The sequence below is a fragment of the Amblyomma americanum genome, chromosome 1 (genome assembly GCF_052857255.1).
Source record: "Amblyomma americanum isolate KBUSLIRL-KWMA chromosome 1, ASM5285725v1, whole genome shotgun sequence".
NCBI classification, from domain to species: domain Eukaryota; kingdom Metazoa; phylum Arthropoda; class Arachnida; order Ixodida; family Ixodidae; genus Amblyomma; species Amblyomma americanum.
Genome location: NC_135497.1, coordinates 378,863,127 through 378,877,000, shown reverse-complemented (window position 1 = coordinate 378,877,000; position 13,874 = coordinate 378,863,127).

Here is a 13,874-nt window from a genome sequence, read left to right as displayed (position 1 = left end):
GCTACCGGGGTTAAGTCTGGGGTTAAATTTAGGCCAGTCGATTTTATTGAAGCTGATGAAATGCGAAAGCATGCGAGTTTCGAATCCCCCTCAGCAGTGATGAGGAGCGTATGAAACGCTTTCGTTATATCCAACCAAGTCTTTCGTTTATAAATGTTTCTCGTTATAGCATTGTCTTTTCTCTCTCTCTCACGTCTTTCTACAAGACAAATTGGAAGAATTCTCTATCTGTTTTGCCATCTGTCAATTGTGGCAGTGGCTATTCCGTTAATTAACCCCTAGACAAGACAGCTTATTTGCTACCCAGGCACTTAATCCAAATGCGAATTCCATGCGCAACAGTTCGTTTCTCACTCTGGTTTCGGTTTTCGGATCTCTTGCGTACCTACGGAAGTTGATCAACGAAGACTGCTACGTGCAAACCACCGCGCGAGAGGTATTTTTTTAATGACATGGACATAAAAGGCGATGCTGGTGCCTGATTCTGGGGCCGGCTACTTTTTTTCGCAAAATGGAAGAAACACTGGCGACATAACGATCAACAAACCACAGCCAAAACGTAGACCATTCACAAAAGTAATACAAAGGACACCACAGAAATTCTAACATAAAACAATATGTCATGATATTACTAAAGTGAAAGTAAAGATATACTACAAGCAATGACATGGAATAATCCTAATAAATGGTATAAAAACTGGAAATACAAGAAATTAATGAGAAACAAAGAGCAGCAACAATAACGATATCAAACACAAATGATATAAATGATTACTAGGACGCTGGAGAGAACGAGCTGAGGTGAACAATCACCATTTACACAAGCAATATCTAGAACCTCCCGAGGATGCCACTGTCCACGAGGAAGGATTTCAACGCTATGATCGCCCGTTTCTCTAGAGCATGCGTCGGTTATGGACCTAATAACTTTTGTACACTGAGAGGCATTTTATCGGGGGTAGTCCAGTCCCTCTATAGTCGGGGGCTAAAACTTTCATGCTCTGGGCAATCCAGTAACAGATGAGATACATCCTCATCCACGTGACCGCATGCCCATCCACTTAGAGAGACTTTTTCAATTAAGCACGCCGGGGTGTTGGGCTGCGGCGACAGTCAAGAGGCATCGCATCGACTCTGACTTCGGAATTGGTGCAGGGGTCTAATGCAGTGGTTAACGAAGTGGATCTCTTCACACTACCCCGGGTTCGAAACTCACTCGCGGACGTACAGCGTTTTATTTTACTTTGCTTTTGTTACGAGGCTTCATCGCCAGACAACAGGGCATTTACGTTAGCGAGGCACTTAGTGCTAGCGCGCTAAATAACACTTCACGGTCGCGAGTGAGTTTCGAACCCGGGGCAGCCCGTAAAGTTTCGCATTGTTGGCCTGTGCATTAAGACCACTGCACAATTGCCGCGATGTAAATCGGGCGAGCTACCTCTTTAGTATGGCCGTGCCGAACATCCTACGTACAAAACTGATTATCGTGCTGTGCTTCGCACATCGCCATCGTCATCAACTTTCATCCAAGCTCATTGGATCCAAAAGCCTGAACCGATGTGAAAAATGAAGTGAATGCCCACAGAATTCGCCTTCGCTAGTGAAAAGACCATCTTGTCCGGGTATTAACAGAAGAGCCACCTGTCATTTCAACTATGGCAGGTGGCAAAATGTAGAGAAGGAAATCTTCCATTTCGTATTTTAGCGGAAAGGTTCGAAAGACAAAAGTCAAATAAAGAAAAACCCAAATATAAGAAAGACTTGGCTATAAATAAAGTCGTTGAGTTTCTCCTCATTACTGCTTAGGCGGATTAGAAAGGGCGCATGCTTTCGCCTTTCTTCCGCATCAACAAAATCCATCGCCCTGAAATCAACCCACTATTTAACCCAGACAGCATAATCATCGGGATTAACGAAGATACACAAATTTAAACAAAGTTATGTTAAGCAAACCTGTAGACTGTACCATGACATACGCTCCACAGCGTTTGCTTCGTAATCAAGTAGTGGTGCTCTTGTAGAGGAAACCTTTGAAGTCATAAGCTTGAGAGCCCAACTGAAGAGACTTTCTGCCACCCACGAGAGAGTTAGAAACCTCACACCGCGAAAAGAAGCCACAGTACACGGCTCAGAAGCGTCCTGAGAGGGCTATGCATTTTTTAAAGGGCTGCACTCATTTTCACGCAAAAGGAACGAGGTAAAATCAGACAGGAACGCTATGCGTGCCGTACATGTCATTTGCGTTATTTCGTTTCTCCCCATCTTTCTCCAGATTCCTGAAAGAAGAGCAAGAGTGTTCTCGTGATAAGCGCAAGTAAAATGCTTAAGGTTTCGGAAATTTTACTAGGATCAGCTGATATTGTGTAATGTTTTGGAAGGGTAGCGTTTGTTTAAAGCAACTGAAAATGTATATATGTCGAGTTTTCGTACAGGCTGTAATTTATCCATTGTTCCCAAAATTGTGATATTAACATAAAAATGAGGATGTAGAAAGAAATAAAAAGGTTTTTTTAGACATATTTTGCGCTCTTTGATACGCAACTGCTGCTGGCGCTACTCACCCGACGACCTTTCCGCATTGGTAAAAATTTATGGCATTTAAAAATCTCATGGCCGTTTCAGGGCTTCACATTGCTTACATGAGCTTCAATCATTAAAACCTTTCGGGCTCTAATGCGCAATAGACATTAAATAAGTGCTTCTCGACGTTCGAAAAAGGCTTCAGTTGCTCGAATAATTCATTTATCGCGGTGAATACTATTTATTGGCGAAATGATTCGAGAAAGGCAAACAAGCCAATCATATCTTGTTAATATTTTGAGTACAGCTCTTCTCATTTGTGGGGGCTGCTCTCAAGAATATTTTATCCTCCTTCTAGGTCAGGACGTCGCTCCAGTCTTTTTAAGATATGTTTTCAGAATTAATGAATCCAAAACCATAAGTAACCAGTACCAACATGCGAATTGCAGGAAGGTGTGTGCAAGCTAAGAAAGCCTTACACGCTGTGATATACGTCCGAATAATGCACAGAAAGGAAATGAAACTCGACTTTTCATTGCACTCCGTGTATGTGAACGCACTGTTTAATCAATTTTAAGTGATCATGGAAGCTGTAGTTTAACTGCTGGCCTGCCCCTTTCCAACACCCCTACTTCATACAGGACCCCTAGAAATAAATGTCATCTCCGTGATCGAAACATATCTCTCCGTAGGCGCACGTCTACTGAAGCTCGCAGTGCATCTCGCCGAATCTCGCCAGGACGCTGCTTTCCGCTATTAGCGCCCGCGTCGCGGCAGCAGGATCCACTCCTATGTGGTGGTCCCGGCTTATCCTGTCCAGGTAGCGGCTGCATAGCGCCAATGATGCGCCGCCTCGCGTCATCGTCAGACCTGCGCATGAGAAACGCCGGTCCGAAAGTGGGCAGAACATCTGGCACGAAAGCTGTTCCTGCCACGGACACGCATCGGATAGGATTGGCCGTGCGTTCACGTGACTCACATCCGGGGCTGGCTTTGGCTAATACTACTTTATTTTCTTGATATTTTTCTTTAACAGCCATAGCCGTCATTGGCGCAAAAAGGGAAGAAGGACGAGGACGCCTAAAAAGCACGACTTCTTTGATGAAACCGGCAGGTTTCCCTGATAACTGTTCTCAAGATTGCTCAAAATTGTGTCTTGCTTTTGTCAGTTCTTTGTTGATTATTCCCAGTCAGGACTCTGATCCTTCGTGCTGGCCAGACCTATACATGGTTCCAGTTTTGAGCCGCTATAGTACTCACAGCGCTACTTGAAACAGAAAGTACAGACCTGTCGAACTGCACAACGTGAAAGATATTATTAACAGATATGTTTCAAGGGGAGACTGATTCTCTAGAGGATGCTACGAGCCAGGAAGGCAACAGTGCTTCCAGTGAGCATAAGAGCCTAGTGAAAAAACGAGTGGCTCGCGCCTTATCTATCACACGGCAGAATGTGTCGCCAGGAAGTTTGTGAAAAAAAAAAAAAAACGGGATGTGATGCATGCAGTACACTTCTGCTTGTGATCGCCGCAAAGGGCAGGTCAGATCTGCACTCACGCTCTAAGAGCTTCACTACTTAGAGAGTGCCTTTACAATCTGCTTAAGCAAAAACACGTTACATGTTTACAGCATTTTGGATGTGCTTCACTGCTCAGGACCAAAAAAAAATAGGGTGCACTATTCATGATTTCGAAGTGAAATCTAAGGTGTTGCGGTTTTACACAGTTACATGGCGCCGCTTCCTGGTTAAGGGCGTAAACAAATGAAATGATGAATTATGTTAAAGGATGAAGCACTTTAAGGTGCGTAGGTGCTTGTGACGCCGGTAAGCAGGACTATACTTGCGAATTTTGCAAAATAAATGCTGTTGACATGTTTTGCATCAGTTGTTTGGCATTTTAAGTTGCACTTACGCATTGGTAGTTTATAATACGCATTATTCTTGTCCAATTATTCCCATCACTCAAACCATTTCATTGCCATAACCAAGATCGTATGCATTCATACGCATCTCTGTAACAAAGGATATTTCGTGTGTAACAAAAATCCTGCGAGCTCGCAAAGAACAAAATTGGGCAGACGTGTTTGAAGCATTTTCACACCCAGGAGTCATGGTTTGCACACGCAGGGGCTACTGAGTGTGCCGACGTGATAACGTATCTCGACTGCGCAGACGAGGAGGTAGGAACACCGTTGGCCGCCGTAACCTGTAACCATCAATCGTGAAGACCGGCAGGGCGCCAACTTTCATGTTCAGTATTCAATACGGAAGGAATGAAGAACCGCAAGTACGTTGTACTGGGTCAGCATTTTCTTTAGCAGCGATTCAGGAGGCCACTGTTGTTTCGTAACCGGCCATTGGAGGAGCCGGGAAGTTGCCGCCGTTTTCATGACCGGCTATTGAGAGACCGGGATAATAATAATAATAATAATTGGTTTTGGGGGGAAAGGAAATGGTGCAGTATCTGTCTCATATATCGTTGGACACCTGAACCGCGCCGCAAGGGAAGGGATAAAGGTGGTAGTGAGAGAAGAAAGGAAGATAGAGGTGCCGTAGTGGAGGGCTCGGGAATAATTTCGACCACCTGGGTATCTTTAACGTGCACTGGCATCGCACAGGCCGCTGCCATTTTCAGTAACCGACTATTGAGGAGGCCAATGCGTCATTTCTATCGATGACGCTTGGAAGTTGAATTGAGGGACGATTGTACTATAGAAATACAAGCTGGGATCAAGATTATCACGGAAGAAAAAAGTCGAACGCGACGCAAAGGTTCTCCGGCATTCATGCGCATGAGCGTTTCCTTCAGAGACCGGGACGCCCGGCGGTGCCTTGGGCACAGTGGATACAAATATTCTACCTTTATTTGCACTTACCTGGTGGTTCTTCAGCATCACTTGAACGCAAGAAATCGTTGTTGGTATACAATTTAGGGGACGAAGGACGCAGAATTTACTTTGAACGTACTACGACGCAACCGGAGATAGCGTCGCTTGCAGCATCAGCGTTCACTGAGACGGGAGACACTGCGCCAGATGTGTATCAGGCTGCAGTGACATTACTTGCCCAACAGTTTTTTGTGTTGACAAATTTGGTTGTAGAACGAAGTAAATTCATCAACCGCGTGCGGCATCCAGATGAGTCGGTTACAGAATACATAGCCGCACTCCGAGATCTGGCAAACACATCCAATTTTGCGTCCCCAGATGAAGCAGTGAGAGACAGGTTCGTGACTGGCGTCTCATCGATACGTGTTCGCGAACGCCTTTTCTTTGAACGACCCGATATCTCCTTCTCAACAGCTTCTAATATTTCTTTGGGGTATGAACAAACGGCTCGCGACGCTCAAGAAGTCGCGAAACAATACAAGAAGTTCGTTCACAGCACCAAGCAAGGTTTCGTTGACAAAAGTTCCTCCGCAAGTTGAAGGGAAAGTTTCGGCGTTTCGTCAAGGTCGTCCCCGATGTCAAGGGGCCATGCCTCCGCTTCATGACGCCCGTTCTTCAAGACGCCCGGCGCAACAACGCATCGTCGCACCGTCTAACGGTAGACACAACTTCAGCAGCGTTCCGAGCGAACGCAACTTCTCCTACAGGGTTTCGTCAATGAACGCGCACAGACGTGCAACGCGCAACATGACGCGCCGCTACTGCTACAGATGTAGATCAGATCGCCACATAGCGTCGGCACCTACATGTCCTGCGCAAAGGAGAACTTGTTTTTATTGTGAACGAGGTGGACACTTTCAGTCTCTGCAATCGGTATCGATCTTCTGTGAGAGAAGTAAAAGAGTATGCGTCAGAAGAAGGTAACATTATAGTTACGGCATATGCGTCGGAGGAAGAGATCATTCCAACTACTACCGTTCATGACGTAAAAACGGCGAAAACATCTGTACTTTTGCAGCCTGTTCTTTTTCCTGAGAAGCCTTGGCGAAAGTTGGCAATCGACATTGTCGGCCCATTTGAGTGAGTGCCTCGACATTGTCGCTATGCCAACACTTTAGTTGACTATTTTTGGGAGTGGCCTGAGATGAAGATGACAGATAAGGTAACAACTACAAATATTACCGATATCGATGTTGACATTTTTCTCAAGAAGGCTATCTAGAAGAGACAGTATCCGATCAAGGCCCTCAGTTCATGTCAACGAATTTTAAGCAATTTCTGAGTAGCAGGGCAATCAAGTTAACTCACTCTTCAATATACCACCCGCAAGCCAAATGACAACTTGGAAGATATAACAGAACTTCAAATCTTTTGTTCAACTGACATCGTTGGAACGTCGGCATTTGAAAGCCTCAGTTGCACAGTATTTGGGAATATATAGATCGACACCTTATGCCACAACAGAGGTGGCACCAGCAGTTCTTCATGGTAGATGCCATCCTACAAAGCACGATATTGTTAGATTTCCTTTATTTCTGTCATTTTTTGCTGAGAATCCATATCTAGCTATTCAAGATTTGAGGAAAAGAATGAAGAAGAAACAGATGACGATGAAAGAATGCACATATAACAAACGTGGAGCACGGCCACCCAGAATTCAGCCAGGGGACTTTGTCAAAGTTCGCAAACCCCTCATTCAGTTCAAAGAAGACACATGTTTCTCCGCGCGATGGGAGGTCATTCATCACTATGGTCCAGCATCATACCCCCTAGATGATGGCCAGCTATGGAATGCTTCCAAGCTGGCAAACCGAGACAACAGAATCGGGAAGAGGATGAACATTTTAGTTTATTTCAGTTACATTTTCCCTACAATTCTAAAAGTTATGCACCGGATGAAGGCTCGGCGGGCCCAGTGTTGCCTCGGCAGTCTCCTGGTGCATCACAAGTACCTCAGTCTTCAGAAGCTAGAACCCGCCTCACCATTTCTTCAGGGACAGTAGCTGGACAAACCATGTCATCCCACCTCCACACTGATGTGACTGATTTACCTGTTAACGGGTGTGATGTGGCTTCTGGCCCAGGTGCTCAGTGTCCAAGTGATTTATCTCTGGGCAGGCAAGATATGTTTCTGCCTTGCGTGCGCAATGTTCAGTGCTGCCTGATGACATTGGGCCAGCCCTAGCTGTTGCGCCTAAGAACAGAAGCCGACGGCAGCCTTCGGAACCTCGACTGAAGACGTCTCCTCAAGAATCCAGTTTCGTACCGGAGCGACCGAGATGGAACGCTCGCAAGCCATACTGGTTTCAGGACTGTCTCCCAATAACTGGTTTTGCTTTCCTCTTTCTTGTTTAAGAAGGGGCATTGCGTATTTTGAAATCTTTTCGTAACATAGTTCATGAAATGTAGCCGTGTATTTTACATGGTTTCAATGACATTTCTGTCGCTCGGAGTTTCCCCTTCCCAGTAGCTATTGCATGGAAAGTGCACGTGATATATTTAAGTGCATTATATTATACTAATATTTTGATGTGATATGTTCATTGCGTTTTCAGGATTATTCTGTATAATATTATGAAGTTGTATTTCTCAATAAGAACATTCTTCTAAGTTACATCCTAGCGTGTTAAAATTATGCTCAACTGCTCTCAAACGAGTACGATTTTTTGGCTACTATGCATATTTCTTTTTCTTCGCGCAGACAGTTGCACCTATAGTACTGTTTTATGTCAGACATATAATGAATTACCAGCAGAGTACGATCATTTCAATCCGAGTCGTGTGACTTCTTTAGAAGGTGACTTGCTGTTCTTTGGTATGTTTTTATCCCGGTTTAGTACAATTGGACGATGTTCATAAGTGTATATTCCGGTTGAGTAAAGCTCGCCGATGTTCTATGGTCATGTGGACCTTTTTTTTCATTGAATTGAATGTTTCTTCTGGTCAATTATTACTGGCCGATGTTCTAAGGTAACTTCATAAAAACAGCAAGGAGGAGCACTTTATAAGATATCGTTTTATTTGGATGAAGGATTCACTGCTCATGGGGACGCCCATCCGCAGATTCCCTGTGGATGCTCAGGAAATAGACAATTCATCGAAACCTTAATGATATCACGTGAGCGCCAATGCCTGACATTACTAGTAGCTTTCAGTGACGCTGCTCTAGCAGCATTTTTTTAGCATTTTGGACGATTTCTGCTTGCCATGCATTAAAGCAATTCATTATTTCTGAATAAAAAAGGGGAGAGGATATATTTTGGATGGGTTCGTTATTTTTTTGGGATGTTTCAGATATTCATTGGTTTGATGAAGTGCATTGTTTTGATTAAATCTGAAATGTTGTTTTCTGATTCAAAGCTTACATAGGAGTAAGCTAATTCTGTGTTGAGATATTTCTTCATGTTGTATATTTATAATTTCTTATTCAAAAATTCCAATTCAATTTCAAACTTTTCACCAATGTTTGCTTTTTCTTGAAGGGAGGGAGTATGTTGCGTCCTGGGTTTCAGTTTCGCTTTGTCAACCTGGATTAGATTTGGTCTTCTTTATGTGTATCTCTACTTCATTAGTGGATTCAATCGTCATGTGATCGTTTTATATAAAAACCCAACCAGCCATGAATTAAATGTCATTCGTAATGTTTTGCTGAGTCTGGACTCACTTCTTGCGGCTGTACCACACCAAGTACATCTTCAAAGTCATCCTCAAATTGGCTCCCACTGTCGCGACGCTCCTCCGAAATCATGCAAACTTCCTCCAATTGGTTGCAGTTTGGACTCCAAACTAACCCGAGGGTCTGAGTGGGACGCACTCGGTGCTCAAAGCGAGAGGCCAGCTGTCGAGAGAGTAGAAGGCGCTGTGATCGACATAGATTGGCTAGGCGCACTCGAGAAACGCGGGCGCGCCGCGTAAGCTTTGTGCTGAGTCTTTATATAGCTATGCAGTCTGCTTCTTTTTATTCAAAGCAGTACAGCAGCAAATTGGTCCACGTGGTGTGTTTATGAACGCTTCTAGTTGCCGTCCTGACGAATACCAGACTTATCGTTCCTTCAGTGTGCGCGTTAAGCGAGTTGCGAACGCAGTATTCATGCACTGCCTCGCACTCCACAAGTTCATGTGTAAGTTGTTTTGCGGTCTCGCACCTACATTCAATCTAACTTTAGCAGCATAGCAGTCTTTGATAACAGTCTGTCATTGTTCTGGGTGGTGCATAGAAAACATAGCACAAAACAGCACGTAGCGACGTTCATCTGCGCGCGTTTTCTACTATGGTTGTTTTACTTCTTCGCGCCATGATGAAATCTCCGTTGTCATGTATAGATAGTATACGAGCTCATCGCCAGATACACTGTATCATGCAGCATAATCACCAAACACGATGGTGTCAGCGCAGAAACGAATAAAGTCCTCACGGATTTCATGGGTGTGGTCACAACTAAACAGAATGCAGGGACCCATTCTGGGCGCAGTTTCACGCCTCCGAATGCAGCAGTTAGGAATTCCGAGTCGAGATACGTTATTAGGTCGGCACACTCAAGAGGCCCTGCGTGTGCAAACCGTGACTGCAAGGTGTGAAAATGCTTCGAACACGTCTGCCCAATTTTGTTCTTTGCGAGCACGCAGGAGTTTTCTTACACACGAAATATCCTTGGTTGCAGAGATGCGTATGAATGAATGCATACGTTCTTGGTTATGGCAATGAAATGGTTTGAGAGATGGGAATAATTGGACAGGAATAATGCGTATTATAAACTACCAATAGGCGAGTGCAACTCAAAATGACCAACAACTGGTGCAAAACATGTCAACAGCATTTATTTTGCAAAACTCGAAAGTATAGTACTGGCTACCGGCGTCACATGCACCTACGCACCTTAAAGTACTTCATCCTTTGACGTATTTCATTGTTTCATTTGTTTACGCCCTTAACCAGGAAGTGGCGCCGTGTCACTATGTAAAACCGCAACATCTTATATTTCACTTCTAACTCATGAATAGTGCACCCTATTTTTTTTTGTTTTGGTCCTGAACAGTGACAGCACATCCAAAATGCTTACGCTGTCACTGTCAAGGCACTCTCTAAGTAGTCGAAAAACATAAAAAGCTCTTTTGATGGGTGCAAGAGCTTACCTTTGTCAGTGAAGCTCTTAGAGCGTGAGTGCAGATCTGACCTGCCCTCTGCGAGGCTCACAAGCTGAAGTGTACTGCATGCATCACATCCCGTTTTTTTTTTCACAAACTTCCTGGCGACACATTCTGCCGTGTGATAGATAAGGCGCGAGCCACTCGACTTTTCCACTAGGCTCTTATGCTCACTGGAAGCACTGTTGCCTTCCTGGCTCGTAGCATCCTCTAGAGAATCAAGGCCTCCCCTTGAAACATATCTGTTAATAATATCTTTCACGTTGTGCAGTTCGACAGGTCTGTACTTTCTGTTTCAAGTAGCGCTGTGAGTACTATAGCGGCTCAAAACTGGAACCATGTATAGGTCTGGCCAGCACGAAGGATCAGAGTCCTGACTGGGAATAATCAACAAAGAACTGACAAAAGCAAGACACAATTTTGAGCAATCTTGAGAACAGTTATCAGAGAAACCTGCCGGTTTCATCAAAGAAGTCGTGCTTTTTAGGCGTCCTCGTCCTTCTTCCCTTCATGCGCCAATGAAGGCTATGGCTGTTAAAGAAAAATATCAAGAAAATAAAGTAGTATTAGCCGGAGCCAGCCCCGGATGTGAGTCACGTGAACGCACGGCCAATCCTATCCGATGCGTGTCCGTGGCTGGAACAGCTTTGGTCCCAGAGGTTCTGCCCACTTTCGGACCGGCGTTTCTCATCCGCAGGTCTGACGATGACGCGAGGCGGCGCATCATTGGCGCTATGCAGCCGCTACCTGGACAGGATAAGCCGGGACCACCACATAGGAGTGGATCCTGCTGCCGCGACGCGGGCGCTAATAGCGGAAAGCAGCGTCCTGGCGAGATTCGGCGAGATGCACTGCGAGCTTCAGTAGACGTGCGCCTACGGAGAGATATGTTTCGATTACGGAGATGATATTTATTCCTAGGGGTCCTGTATGAAGTAGGGGTGTTGGTAAGGGGCGGGCCTGCAGTGAACCTACAGCTTCCATGATCACTATAAATTGATTAGACAGCACGTTCGCATACACGGAGTGCAATGAAAAGTCGTTTCATTTCCTTTCTGCGCATTATTCGGACGTATATCACAGCGTTTAAGCCTTCTTAGCTTGCACACACCTTCCTGAAATTCGCATGTCGGTACTGGTTACTTAGGGTTTTGGATTCATTAATTCCGAAAACATATCTTAAAAGACTGGAGCGACGTCCTGACCTAGAAGGAGGATAAAATATTCTTGACAGTAGCCCCCACAAATGGAAAAGAACTGTACTCGGAATATTAACAAGGTATGGCTGGCTTATTTGCCTTTCCCGAATCATTTCGCCAATAAATATTATTCACCGCGATAAATGAATTATTCGAGCAACTGAAGCCTTTTTCGAACGTCGAGAAGCACTTATTTATTGTCTATCGTGCATTATAGGCCGAAATATTTTAATGATTGAAGCTCATGTAAGTAACCTGAAGCCTTGAAACGGCCAGGAGATTTTTAAATGCCATAAATTATTACCAATGCGGAAAGGCCTTCGGGTGAGTAGCTCCTGCAACAAATAATGAAATTCCGCAAAATATGTCTGAGAAAAAGTTTTTGTTTCTTTCTGCATCCTCATTATTATGTTAATATCACAATTTTGGGAACAATGGATAAAAAAGCATGTACCAAAAGTCGACTTATAAAGCTTTTCAGTTGCTTTAAACAAAAGCTACCTTTGCAACACAGTACACAATATCAACAGATCCTAGTAAAATGTCCGGAACCTTAAGCCTTTTAGTTGCGGTTATCACGAGTATACTCTTACTCTTCTGTCATGAATTCACAAATCCTGCTGGAGAAAGATGGGGAGAAACGAAATAACGCAAATGACATGTACGGCACGCATAGCGTTCCTGTCTGATTTTACCTCGTTCCTTTTCCTCGAAATGAGTGCAGCCTTTTAAAAAATGCATAGCCCTCTAATACCCTAGTTACACGGCCGGCTTAACTGCGGTTCAGTTTATCTCAGTTAATACTAACCATAGTTATGCGCAGTCACACGGAAAATCTAACCGCAGTTATGTCGGTAACCATGGTTATCGTTAACTGAGGTCGGCCACCTCAGTCAAGCCTTGCTAACTCACAAGATGGCTGCTGTGACAAGATGGCCTGCTGTGACTACAGAGGCGTTGATACGAATCTGGGAGGACAACCTTAGCGCACTGCGCTCAAACACGCGCAATGCGCGCATATATAACGTGATGGCAGAGTTGTTGAACGCGGGCCTGCCGTCTGGCGAGGGACCGTACACGGAAAAGCAGGTGCGGCAGAAGCTTGAAAACTTGAACAAGCAATACCGGTAAGCACGAAATCTTTTGTTGTTCCTTCTCAAGTAACGATGTTTACCGTCTATTTTGGTTCCGCGTGTAAACACCATTGTGTGCGTGACGAGCGGCAGCCGCTATCGTAGCCTGGCTCGTCCGAGTGACTGCCAATCTCGTAGCGTTCGGCAAAACATTGACCGGCTGGCGGTGGTGAGCAGAACACACAGTTTAGTACGAGATGCGTGTCCTTTCCTGTACGTGATGCGGTGTCATCCTTAAGTAGGCTTGGTTGCGCTGACCGCGTACATTTCCTTTGTAGCGTGCATATTTTTTAGCCACCGCAATGGCTCAGTGGTAATGGTGCTCAGCTGCGGACTTGAAAGGCGCGGCTTCGATCCCGGCCGCGGAGGTCTCATTTCGATGGAGGCGAACGCTGCTGGCCCGTGTACTGTGCGATGGCAGTGCACGTTAAAGATCCCCAGGTGGTCGAAATTCCGGAACCGTACACTACGGTCTCTCTCGTAGCCTGAGTCGCTTTGAGACGTTAAACCCACATAAACCAAACCAAACCGTGAGTATTTTAAAGTTTCATCGACAGCGTGTAAAGGACAGACTTCGCCATTGCCACGAATGACTTGCGCCAGCAGCACACACGCGTTTCCTTCTCTATGCATGCATAGCTTGACCTATGGTAGGTGGTCAACAATGTACCTTTCCACTAGCTGAAGCTAACCTGCTGCTTGTAGACGTGCTAATACAGGTGCTACACGAGCTGTACAGCTTCATTCGCTGAATGAGTTTAATAGCACGAGTGCTACCTTTCCTCCATTTTTCTCTTAAAAGTAATTGTACCTTGTTATGTATTTTCGTGACACAGTTTCATGGACTAAAACTGTCTTTCTCTCTAGAAACCTGAGGCGATCTGGATCGTCCACTGGATCTAAAGGAGTGGTGGCCCTTTTATTGGCAGCTGCACTCCTTTCTTGGCACACTGCCAGTAAATGACAGTGACCTGATGCAGGAGAGCAT